Raw genomic sequence first — 12940 nt, 5'->3', positions numbered from 1 at the left:
GTTATTTTGTGCAGGAGAAACAATTCCATTTCTAAACCTGACAAAAGAAATGAATTTCAGTTGTTGTGTTTGACAGAGATTTAAATAAGAGTATAAAAATATAGATGTCCTCCCTTCTGCTATATCCTATTAGAAGAACAAGGTGTTTTCCTTTGAATTTCTCTCAGGTTAAAATAAAGTATTCTCACAGAAACTCATTCCTTCATAATGATTTTTATGTTTAAAAATTAAGTTGAATTTCCACCACAGTTCTCCTCACATCACAGTCTATTAGAGTACAGCCTACAGGCAGCAAACATGAAGGGATTATGGAGGATGGTGCCAGCCAAACCACTCTTCAAGCATCTAAAAACATACAAGAAGCAAAAGGTAACAGAAATAGGGATGCGGTGGTTTCATGGTTAAGACACCAGTTCTGACAATTGGAAGGTTGGCAGTTCGAGGCCCAAGTGCTGCATGATGGGGTGAGCTCCTTTCACCAGTCCTAGCTTCTGCCAACCTAGCAGATTGAAAGCATGCAAATACAAGTAGATTAATAGGTACCACTTCAGTGGGAAGATAATAGCTTTCAGTGTAGTCATGCTGGCCATATGACCACCAGAGTAGTCCTCGGACAACACTAGCTCTTTGGCTTAGTAATGGAGATGAGCACTGGCACCTACAGTCGGTTACAACTAGACATTCAAGGGACTACCTTTACCTTTACCTTAACAGAAATAGAGTCAGAACCCTAAATGCTATAATAAACAATGCAAGTAAATAGAAGGTAATAACAAAAAAGGAGAAAAAAAGAAACCTCTTTCGAAAGACCTGACAAATCAGAGAGAAATTTAAACAAAGAGTGGAGATGCTCATACATTACATGACCAAGTCAAAATAAAAAGCCCTATGTATCCATGGATTTTGGATCCACAGATTCAACCACCCATGATTTGAAAAATATCCCCCACCCAAAAAAAAAAAAAAAAATATGTGGGAGCACTACGCACAGCTTTCAGCATAAGCTGAAAGCTGCATGACAAACAGAAAATGGCACCACATGCTGCCGCATGCGCAAGCCCCATTATTTTCAATGGGGCTAGAGCATACGCGGAATTGGTCTTACGCGGGGGGGTCCAGAATGGATACACACGTAAGGCAAGGCACACTGTATAAGGGACACTATTTTACTATGCCACTGTATATAATGGATATTGGTATCCTCTCGACGGCTGGAACCAAGCTCTGGCGGATACCAAGAGCCCACTGTACACTGAAGAACTATAAGAGATGAAAGGTTGACAGATTCATTCAAGGAAGAACCATTTGAAGATGAACCTATGATTTTAGAAAGTGACAGTGAAGCTGCACTTAGAGCACTTGGCAGAAATAATTCACCAGGAACAGATGGCATACCAATAGAGCTGCTTCAAGCTACAGAGAAATAATTTACTAATGGTTTCCAAATGGCAAGAAGATCAGGAAAGGCTGCCGTTTTTCACCTTATCTGTTTAACTTGTATACTGAACATGTCATACGTAAATCGGGATTATATTAGGAGGAGGAAGGTATGAAAATTGGAGGAAAAAACATCAACAATTTAAAATATGCAGATGACACCATATTACTAGCAGAAAATAACCAAGACTTAGAACGATTACCAAAGAAAGCCAAAAAAGAAAGTGAAAAAACCCAAAAACAATGACTTCAGATGATTTACATAACTTTAAAACAGATGAAGACACTGAAATAGTTTAAAATTTCCCATACCTTGGTTCAGTCATTCATCAGAATGGATTCAGAAGGGCAAGTATGAAGGACCCAGACAAGATTCTGAAGTATAAGGATATATCGTATCATTGAATACTAAAGTTAGGATTGTCCATGCCATCATATTTACCATTAGCAACAGAATAATACACATGCAAACCACTCCTCCTTTCCCAGAGTCACACAGTACATATATACCCAACAGGGGTCCGGACCCCCCCCCCCCCCTTAAAAAAATAAAAGGGCCGCGCTCCCGCCCCCCCCCCCCCCCCCCCCCTTTTAAGGGTGGCACTTCGGCCCCCCCCCCCCCCCCCCTTTCCTAAAATCCTGGCTACGTCCCTGTACCCAACTCTTTTCCAGGCAGGCATTTTCTGAAGATGTCAGCCATAAATGCTGGCAAAATGTAAGGAAGAAACTCTTCTAGAACATGGCCACATAGCCCGGAAACCCCACAAAAAACTGTGGATGCCAGCTATGAAAGCCTTTGTCTCCACATACTTTTCGTTTGTTTACTACAGTAGGTCCATGGTATCTGTTGAAGTTTGGTTCCAAGACCCCTCATCTCCCCACCCCCCATGGATAACAAAATCCAAGGATGCTCAAGACCTGTTAAACACAATGTCTCGGTATGGTGTTCTATATAAAATGGCAAAAATCAAAGTTTGCTTTTGGGAATTTATACATTTTTTTGAACATCTTCAAGCTGTAGATAGTTGAATCCATGGACTGAGAATTTAACTGTACATATGTTAAATAAACCAAGCTGAAGCAAGTGCCAAATAGGGTTATAGAAAGCCTTTCAATCTCTAATTTTCTGGCAAGCCATCCTCTTTGATTTTAGAATCGAAGGCACAGAAATTAAAAGGAATGCAATAATGCATCTCATTGTTTGGAGACATAGCTTTGGGGTTCATATTAAATGTCAATGACAAGAACACCTATCTCTGCTATTACATTTTCAGTGGAGAGCAGCTATGTTAAATTCCTGAGCCTGAGAACACAGCTACATGTAGTTTTTACTTTCCTCCCTTGGGACAAGAAAAGGGGTCTAAAAGAATGTGAGTTTGGTGGATTGAGTGTCTATCACCTAAATCTATGATGAGATCAACTGAGACACAGAACATAGCTGAGAAGGATTTTGAAAAGGAGACCTTGAGAGTGGAGGAGATTAACAGCCTATTCAAGTTTTGCAAGTGTCCTACAGCAAAAGAGAATCAGGATTTGGGGGAAATGACAGCACAAACTCAATAGTTCCCCTTCTTGTCTTGCATAGCATGTTTCAAGAGAAAAGGGAAGCAAAAAAACCACCCTTCCTCTCCAGAGTTATCACTACTACTGTACAGCAACATAATTCCTAAGCTTGGAATCAGAAGATAGACCCAAATGTGATTAGGGAGTTGGTAGAATTCATATGTTTTGTCTTCTTTAAGAATCTATTTCTGAAGACCTCAGATAAATAAACAAATCAACAAGTCAAACAGCCTCAAGAGAGTAAAGGAAGTCCCTCTACTCTCTGGAGTTGCTTGGAAGCCTCCTTCTCTTCACACCAGCTTGTGGGGGGGGGGGGGGGGGGGGGGGGGGGAAGGGAGAGAAAAGGAGCTCTTAGCTTGTTATTGGTACTGACATTGAAACATAATGGAAAAAAAGTGTAATAATTCATGTGTTTGAATTTGCATGATCAGAATGAAAATTAATAATATGCATAATTAGCAAATTAGAGGCCCAGGTATCAGGGACTGGAATCTGGCAACCCTAATTGTGCCATAATTGTCCACAAATGATATGCTACAACCACTACCCCCACATGACTATTAAGATTAGAAAAAGCCCTTCCACGGCTTCTGGAAGAATCCCCCCTCCCCGCCTACTATGGAACTGGAGTTGATGAGGAATCTATACACGCATCTGGACAGTGGAGGGAATGTTTTAAGTAAGAAACAGGGTTTTGCATAAGTGCAAGAAGCACAATGTTCTGGTTGAGATGAAGAATAGAAACCACCTTAGGGAGGAAGTATATATCAGTCCTGGAGACTACTTTATCTCAATAGTACCGAGGATAAGGAATGTTAACCCTAAGGGGGCAGAGTTCTCCTTGCCCTCCTTGCTGAAGTTATGACCACCAAAAAAGCTGCCTTCTAGGTAAAGAGCTGTAGATTGCACAAGGCCATTGGTTCAAATGGCTTCTTAGATAACTAGGAAAGAACCAGTTCAAGGCACTAGCAGGAGGTAGATGAACAGAGATTTTTTTATATCTTTTCAGGAGCCTCTTAACCCAAAGGGCATAGAGAACTGGAAGGCTTGCCGATGTTCTATAAGACCTGCAAGATCACCAACATGGAGCATCTGATTGATGAAAGGGAAAGATCCTGCCTGATAAGAAAATGAGAAACTCCAGAATGTGACTAATCTGCACTTGAGCCATAGAGATAGCTTGAGATTATATATTTTTTAAATAATGTTTCACCTGTAGATATAGGTACACTGGGTGGTAAGTCTATGAGCTGCTTCAAGAATGCCTGACAGAAGCAGATAATGAGGCTATAGGAAGACCTTCCACACTGTCAGCTTGAGTGTCTGATGGTCTGAGTGCTTTACTCTACCTTCAGGAATGGTAAGAAGATCCAGGTGGGGTGACAATCTGAGGAACTCTCCTCAAGACAGGTAGAGGAGAGGAATGAACCAGGATACAAGAAGTAACCAGGCTGCACCTCGACCTGTCTCATTGTATTTTGTCTATCATCCTGCTGACAAGGGGAAACAGAGGAAAAGCACACACAAAATGACTTCCCCAATCAAAGAGGAACACATCACTGATTGAGTCCCTCCCTTGGTGGGCTCTGGTAAAACATGGAGTTGTGGAAAAGACAATGAGAGGAGACCTCAACAGAGCTCACATACAAAGCCCTGTTCTCAGCTGCATGGTCCACTGCTTTCAAGGCATTTTCCCACAGCCTTAAACTGGGATGAGCAATTTTGGCCTGATTCCTGACAAGGCGTACAAGGCCCTATGTTGTGCCTTTCTCCCAGGCAAAGAGTGGGCAAAGTGCAGTAATCAATAACCGACTATTAGTATCCAAAAAAGCCAAAAGAAATGCTCAAGAATTGTTCTTGTCAATGACAATGCTGTGGCAGACAAAAAAGAATGGAGGATTCAGGTGGCAAACTCATTGGTCACACACACAACAGATGGAAGGGAACACCATCTAAACACATAATGCATAGCTCTAAAAGGTTCCAAGAGATGCACTGTGCATCTGTGTGAGTCACAGAGAACATGGAGAAGAAGGTTGGTTGAATAATGATGTAAGTAATGATTGAAGGGAAACTGCAAAAATTTAGAAGTAAGATCTAAGCAGGAATTAAGAAATTAATTTGGAGTGACCTCTTGATTTGCACTTGGCTCACGTTTTAATTAGCACTCCAAATTTTTGAAGCTGTTTCTGTACAAAAGTTGTCATTTTAAGTGTGTGAGAAACAAGGGATCATCATAAAACTCTACAACCTATCTTTTATTTACTCTTGCATGGTTTTTGGTGCATGCCTTCAAGTCATTCCTGACTTACAGCAAACCTAATGTGACTCTCGCAGGGTTTTCTTGACATGATTTGTTCATAGCAGGTTTGCCATTGCCTTCCTCCTAGTCCAACACTCAAACCACTACGCTATATTGGCTCTCATTTTTGCACTATTACAAATTAATTAAAATTAAAAAAGAATACACTGGTTTGGAACTGGAACACACTCCCTCAAAGTATGGTGGAGTCTCCTTCTTTTGAGGTCTTTAAACAGAAGCTAGATGTACTTCAAAACGGAGTTGAAGACCATCCTGTTCAGGGAAGCGTTCCCAGGCATTGCATAACTGTCACTTGCTATTTGATGTTCTTTTGTTGTCTGTTTTATTGAATCATTTCCTGTATTGCCATATACTTTATATGTATTATGCTACTAGAGAGGTCCCTTCCCCACCACCACTCCCTTCTCCTTTTGTGTCGTGTCTTGTTAGATTGTAAGCCTGAGGGCAAGGAACCGTCCAATTAAAAAGATTGTATGTACAGCGCTGTGTAAATTTACAGCGCTTTATAAATAAAGGTTAATAATAATAATAATAATAATAATAATAATAATAATAATATATGATATCAACTGCTAGCATTCTATATGCCAAATATTGGAAAACCAGACAAATACCTTCTGTTGAAGAATGGCTAGTGAAGTTAAAAGAATCAATGGACATGGACATTTTAACAGCCCTAATATAGGACAAATCAATAGATCCGATAAATGAGGAATGGTATCCAATAAAAAAGATACTGGGCTTGGAAATAGCTGAAAATTAAGTGATTAGAAAATAATGATTGCAAATTAGAATAAATTGGCGATGTATTACATACAATAGTTGAATGCATATATGTAGCAAATTCCAGTTACGATAAACTGCAATAAGAATTAAATAATGGATTAAAGTATAAATTAGACACACAATTTACCTAAACAATATAAATGCAACAAAAATAGAAGCCTCGAGGATTATTTTTGTAAGAGAAAATCAAGAACAACACATAAAACATGGTGATTACAATCTGTGAGGAAGTAACTCACATGTTTGTTAGTAATTATGTATGTACATAACTCACGGAACTGCGATCCAAGTCCTTGAATATACAGTATGCGGAGGGGCAACCTCTGCTATTTGCAGTAGTGTGCGCGTCCGGCAGCGCACCCCATTCAAGCCTATGGGGCTTGAATAAATGCGAGCCTCCATTTTCGCGGGGAGGGGGTCCGGAACGGATCCCCACGAAAACAAAGGGCCAGCTGTATAGTTAAAGTTTGTTGATGTTATGTTTGCATGTTATGTTTGTATGTAATGTTAGTTATAATTTTTTTAACTCTGAAAATAAAACTATAAAAAATAAAATAAACAAGCTGGGTGGCCATCTGTCAGCGATGCTTTGATTGTGAGTTCCTGCATAGCAGGGGGTTGGACTAGATGGCCCTCGTGGTCTTTTCCAACTCTTCGATTCTATTATTCTATGAGGGCAGGTGCAAATTAAAGAATTAAGGTGATCAAAATAAGACATTATTCTGTGCAATTTCTAAATTGCACATAGAAAATCAGAATATGCAGATTTGTTTCCAGGAGCTTAAGCTCCTGAATCATTGCTTACATAGCATGGTGGGAAGTGGGACAAACAAGATGTTCCTTTCCCTTCTTGAGATGCCTCAAAAAGCAGTTATCCCTTGGCTACTTTGCACGCCAAACAGGAACATCCTTTTAGTTTGTAGGGACACAATACATCATTGTGCTTCAGAAATTCTGTATTACAGTATCTGTAATTCTGTACCATAGTATACATACTGTAACTTCCCAAAATTTCATGACCAGATAATGCCAAGACTAGAGCCAATCAAGGGAAGATGTTTAGTCCAAACCTTTTTCTTTGACTACAGGATCAAGTCTGCTTTACTATAACTACTCCTCTAAAGATGACCTTTTATTGTTGTTAACTGCCCTTGAGCCAACACCAACTCATTGTGACCCTGTAGATGAGACATTTCCACTATCACCTCTCCTCCACTGCTCTGCTCAGGTCATGCAAACTCAGACACATGTGCTCCCTGATTAAGTCCACCCATCTGATGTGCAGCCTTCCTCTCTTTCTACTACCCTCTAATTTCCTAGCATTATTGTCTTTTCTAACGAATCCTGTCTTCTCATGATATGACCAAAGTACGATAGCCTCAATTTGATCATCTTGGCTTCCAGGAAGCTTTCAGGCCTGATTTGTTCAAGGACCCATTGGTTTGTTTTGGCTGTTCATGATATTCTCAGCACTCTTCTCCAGCACTACATTTCAAATGAGTTTATTTTCTTCTTATCCACTTTTTTCACTGCCCAGCTCTCACATCAGTACATGATGATGGGGAATACAATGGCTTGGACAATTCTAGCTTTAGTGTTCAGTTATATTTCTTTACTCTTTAGGATCTTATCTAGTTCTGTCATAGCTGATCTTCCTGTTCCTAGTCATCTTCTTATTTCTTGGCTGCAGGCTACATTCTGATCATTGTTTAATCCTAGGTGCAGGAACTCTTTTGACTCTTTTGATTTTCTCATTGTCTAGGTTGAATTTATATATTTTTTCATGGTCATTATTTTTGTTTCCTTTAAGCTCAGCATTAAGCTTCTCTTTGCACTTTCTCTTTGAACTTCCTCAGCAATTTTTCAAAGTCTGTGATGTTTTCTGCTAGTAATATGGTGTTGTCACATACTAAGACCATGGGTCGGCAACCTGCGGCCCGCGGCCCGGACCCAGCCCGCGGAGGCTTTTCGGCCGGCCCGCGGCATCAGCTGCTGCCGCCACCGCCACCGAAACCAGCTTTTTGCCTCTATGGGCACCGCCTTTTTTTCTCCCAAAATGGCGCCGAGTCTCGCGCGACCTGTGGTCACGCGAGACTTCACCGCTATGGGCTGCGGGCCTTTAAGAGACCCGCTGCCGCCCCAGGAGTCCCCAAACGGGGCTCCGGAGGCGGCATCGGGCCTTTAAGAGACCCGCTGCCTCCGCTGGAGTCCCAAACGGGCTCGGAGGCTGCAGCGGGCCTTTAGGGACCCGCTGCCGCCGCTGGAGTCCTCCAAGAGGCCCTCCGGCGGCGCAGGGGGTCTCTTAGAGGCCGCTGCCGTCCCTGGTCCTCCAAGAGGCCTCGGCGGCGCAGGAGGGTCTCTTAGGGCCCGCTGCAGTCCCTGGGTCCTCCAAGAGGCCTCCAGCGGCGGCAGGGGGTCTCTTTGGGGCCCGCTGCCATCCCTGGAGTCCTCCAAGAGGACTCCGGCGACGGCAGGGGGTCTCTTGGGGCCCGCTGCCATCCCTGGAGTCCTCCAAGAGGACTCCGGCGACGGCGGGGTCTCTTAGGGGCCCGCTGCCATCCTGGAGTCCTCCAAGAGGACTCCGGCGCGGCAGGGGGTCTCTTAGGGGCCCGCTGCCATCCCTGGGTCCTCCAAGGGCCTCCGGCGCGGCAGGGGGTCTCTTAGGGGCCCGCTGCCATCCCTGGGTCCTCCAAGAGGCCTCCGGCGACGCAGGGGGTCTCTTAGGGGCCCGCTGCCATCCCTGGGTCCTCCAAGAGGCCTCCGGCGGCGGGGTCTCTTAGGGCCCACTGCCATCCCTGGAGTCCTCCAAGAGGCCTCCGGCGGCAGCAGGGGTCTCTAGGGCCCGCTGCCGTCCCTGGAGTCCTCCAAGAGGACTCCAGCGACGCAGGGGTCTCTTAGGGGCCCACTGCCTCCCTGAGTCCTCCAAGAGGCTCTGGTGGCGGCAGGGGGTCTCTTAGGGGCCCGCTGCCATCCCTGGAGTCCTCCAAGGGACTCCAGCGACGGCAGGGGGTCTCCTTAGGGCCCACTGCCATCCCTGGAGTCCTCCAAGAGGCCTCTGGCGGCAGCGGGGGTCTCTTAGGGGCCCACTGCCGTCCCTGGAGTCCTCCAGTGCTGGCGGCTCCCACCGGCTTTTTGCCAGCCTCTGACGGGGCCTGGGGCCCTGTTAGGGGCCGGCAAGAGGAGGAGTCCTCCAGCGCTGGCGGCCCCCACTGGCTTTCTGCCGGCCTCTGACGGGGCCTGGGGCCCTGTCAGGGCCGGCAAAGATGGGGAGGCCTGGCTCATGGAGGGTGGAAGCTCCGCCCCATCATGTGGCTCTGCCCCTCGAGGGTGGAAGCTCCGCCCCCGGCCCCCCAGTCGCCTGAGGGAAAGCAACCCGGCCCCCGGCTCAAAAAGGTTGCCTACCCCTGGCTAAGACTGTTGATTTTCCTTCCTCTTTATCTTAATTCCTCCTACTTCTGAGTCGAAACCTGCTTTTCTTTTGATATTTTCCGCATACTAGTGGAACAAATAGGGTAATAAAATGCAGCCTTGCCTGACAACTTTGCCAATTGGGAACCATTCTGTTTCTCCAAATTCTGTTCTAACAATAGCCTCTTGTCCCAGGTACAGATTTCTCATCAGGACTATCAAATGTAGTGGCACTCCCATGTCTTTAAAACATTCCAAAACTATTCATGATCTATTCCTTATCTTGTACATAACTAAATGGCAGCCTTTCTCTCTTATAATGATGTATCATGGGGCAATGTTGCAACAAGGATAAAAACATTCTGAGCCCCAATGGATGGCCTAGAAGGATGAAGACAGTTATGCAGATTTTGGGAACAGCAAGAGCAATGTTTCTTTTTTTCATTTCTTTTGTGGGTTTTTTTTTTGTTTTGTTTTGTTTTTGGGGAGCACAGAAATATAGGCTTATGGGAGACAGGACAATGCCAATATGTCACCGATAGGTTGCTTCCAGAATCTGTCTTGTACTAGCAAAAGGCCTCCTCTGATGTAAAATCACCCCATCCAGTTTTGGGGGGTTATACACATACACCACATTCTCAGTGCGGCATTTCCATGGGTATGGAACAGCTGCCATGGTGAGCAGGCGGAAGGAAGTTTGTGTCTGCCAGACAAACTGCACATATGAAATGTGAATCCAACCCACTCTCCTTTCAAATCATGACCACACACATACGTATACAGTTCTCAGGATAAACAAAGGAAAGAATTATTGTCTTGAAGTTGAGAGTGGTGAAAAAATCCTCACCTTCTTTGGGCCTATGATATATTTAGCTGAAGAGAAAGCTTGGTCGTATTCCGAAAAGTATGTGTATTCCCATACTATGCTCTAGTTATAATAACAGTCTTTCTGTCTTTACCACCAATCCCGACAGGACTTTATTATTAAATAGGCTGAGGAGGTTGCATAAATAATAATTACTGTCTGATTATATGGTAAAACACCTACTCCGATCAGGTACAGGCCAACATGGTGTTAGAAAATCTGAAGCAAGACTGTATCATGAATACTCACTTTCAGAAATGTTAGAAATTAAAACTATTAAACATACTGTGTTAATATGAAGTCAACATAGTCAACTAAATGACAAGTAACACTTCACTGTGTTCAGATAAGCACTGGAAAAAAACATATTATATCTAAACATTTACAGTCCAGTCCAGTAGGACCTTCCTATCTGTAGGGATTTAGTTCTAGGAAACCCAACCCCTGTAGATACCAAAATCCATGGATGCTCAAGCCCCATTATATACAATGGTGCAGCATACTTGGCACTCCAATGTAAATATGCCTTATGGCAGGGTGTGAATCGTTTACCTTCAAAAGAATTGCAATGAGCTTTGGATGAGTCAAGAAAATGTATGACTGACTGTTTGAGTTTCTGTGTTAGATGTGTTCAGTGTTTTGTACCATTTGGTTTTAGCAGGGTCAGGCATCCCGCAGAAGCAGAGTGGCTAAATGGAAAAGTAGAGGGGACTTCTCTTCCTTTAATGATCATGTACTACAGCCCAAATACCCTAAAAGGATTTTGGAAGCTAAGCAGTCAGCTTTGCTTAGCACTTGGATGGGGGAACGCCAACAAATACCAGATGCTGTGGGCTATATTTCAGGAACTGGCAAAACCACTTCTGAGTATTCCTTGCCTTAGAAAATCCTATGAAATTCATGGGGATAATAAATAAATAAATAATAAAACTTTATTTATGTCTTGCCTCCCTGTCCATGACAATCAAGGCAGTTTACAGATTAAAAGTACATACAAACCCCATGTCCCAACAATTCCCACCTTCCCTTAAAACATCAAATGTCATAAGTCAACAGACAATTTGAAGGCACATACACGTACAGTAAAATGGTGCGCCTTACATAAAACGACAAAATAAAGGTTAGCTATTTGGATTTTTTTTGGGGGGGGGCAAATATTTTCAAGTCATGTATGGTTGAATCTGTGGATGTAGAACTCATGGATATGGAAAGCTGACTGTACTAAATCACTAAACCTCTACCCACATACAACAGGGATAGGATTTGAGATCACCAATGTAAAAAGTCATGAGCATCACAAAACATTACAGTCACACAACATAACAGACTCTAAAACAAAAACAAAAAAGGAGAATGGCTATTGCTCAATTGGGGTCCCCCCAAGAACAAGCAGGCAAATAAGATGTTTTGAAAGGAATATTGTACAAATATATGAATGACACTCCAGATGACAGTTTTAGACGTCGTCCTAATCTATGGATAACATGATGTTATACTCTGTAGTGTGCATGCTAAACTATCTGGCCAACCATTGTTATGGATTATCATAGCCCTTATTGAATCAAAATGACATTCAGTGACAACTTTGGTCATATCTTCTCAAAAACCTTATGGTTTTTATAGATCTACTATAGAGTCTAACAATACACATTGTTTCCTGTAGCATTTTGCACTGCCACCTAAGGGCAGTCAGCATAACCCTCTTCCACCAAGTGTCAATGTATAGCAGTCCTGCCAAAAAAATGTAGGCCAGGTTCCAAAGAATCATGAAAATGCTTTCCATGAGCCAAATGGGACTTTAGACCCATTGTCTATTCAAAGAAAAACAATCAAAACCTACTGGGGCCAGCCAACCATGTTCATTGTGCGAACCTATGTAGTGCTTTGAATCTCATCCATAGTAATATGCAAAAGTGCTTGTTGAAGATTTGAAAAGAGAGGAAAATACAAATTAACACTGTACTGAAGTAGTTAAAGCACAAGTACCCATGACTTTTCCTCATATTTGCCTGATGCAAAATCCAGTTGGTTTCAAAAGGCATGATGCATTTTGGATCTTTTGCTTGGCCTTCTAAAGCCATCATCACAATGTGGATTTTGGCTTTTGTTGTATGGTTAACACAGTTACCCTTACATTTTTTCATATAAACAAAGCTGGTCTTACAAAATGTTAGGCAGCCTGGGAACAGAGGGTGGGTTTTTCCCCACCCAAATTATATTTCCCCATCCTCCTCCTGAAAGGTGTATTTCAAAGTTACAATAAAAAAATACAGATTTATTTTTGATACTACAACTTATTCTTCTGAACATCACCACAGTGCATTTTCACAAATTATACACAATCAAATTGTAGTGTGCATAGTTAACCAAGATCTGCAGCTATCCCAATTTACTATCAAATGTACCTGAATGATACATGTTCTTGTATATAAACACACATCAAATTTACACTCTTAACGTGTTTCAGTTGTAGACCTTGTGGCATAAGATATGAAAAAGTCATTGCAAAAGAGCAACAGCTGCTATCAAAGGTCTGAATACTCTAGATGGAATTTGAT

The 12940-nt window shown here is 42.8% G+C and overlaps 1 protein-coding gene across 4 annotated transcripts in view; it reads right to left on the bottom strand.

Moving 5' to 3' along the window:
• FCHO2 (FCH and mu domain containing endocytic adaptor 2) overlaps window positions 1-12940 on the bottom strand; it is a 123288-nt gene that overhangs the window by 104639 nt on the left and 5709 nt on the right. The window contains exon 2 of one of the 4 annotated variants that reach the window (XM_042455919.1): window positions 1750-1812. The exons of the other annotated variants lie outside the window; for them this stretch is intronic. The gene's annotated coding sequence lies outside the window, so the exon portion shown is untranslated. The remainder of the gene's footprint in view (window positions 1-1749; window positions 1813-12940) is intronic. 4 annotated transcript variants of the gene reach the window in all.

This window comes from Sceloporus undulatus, chromosome 2, assembly GCF_019175285.1.
Source record: "Sceloporus undulatus isolate JIND9_A2432 ecotype Alabama chromosome 2, SceUnd_v1.1, whole genome shotgun sequence".
In the NCBI taxonomy this organism is placed as follows: domain Eukaryota; kingdom Metazoa; phylum Chordata; class Lepidosauria; order Squamata; family Phrynosomatidae; genus Sceloporus; species Sceloporus undulatus.
The sequence above is the reverse complement of the archived record's forward strand: the minus strand, read 5'-3'. Positions and strand labels throughout refer to the sequence as shown.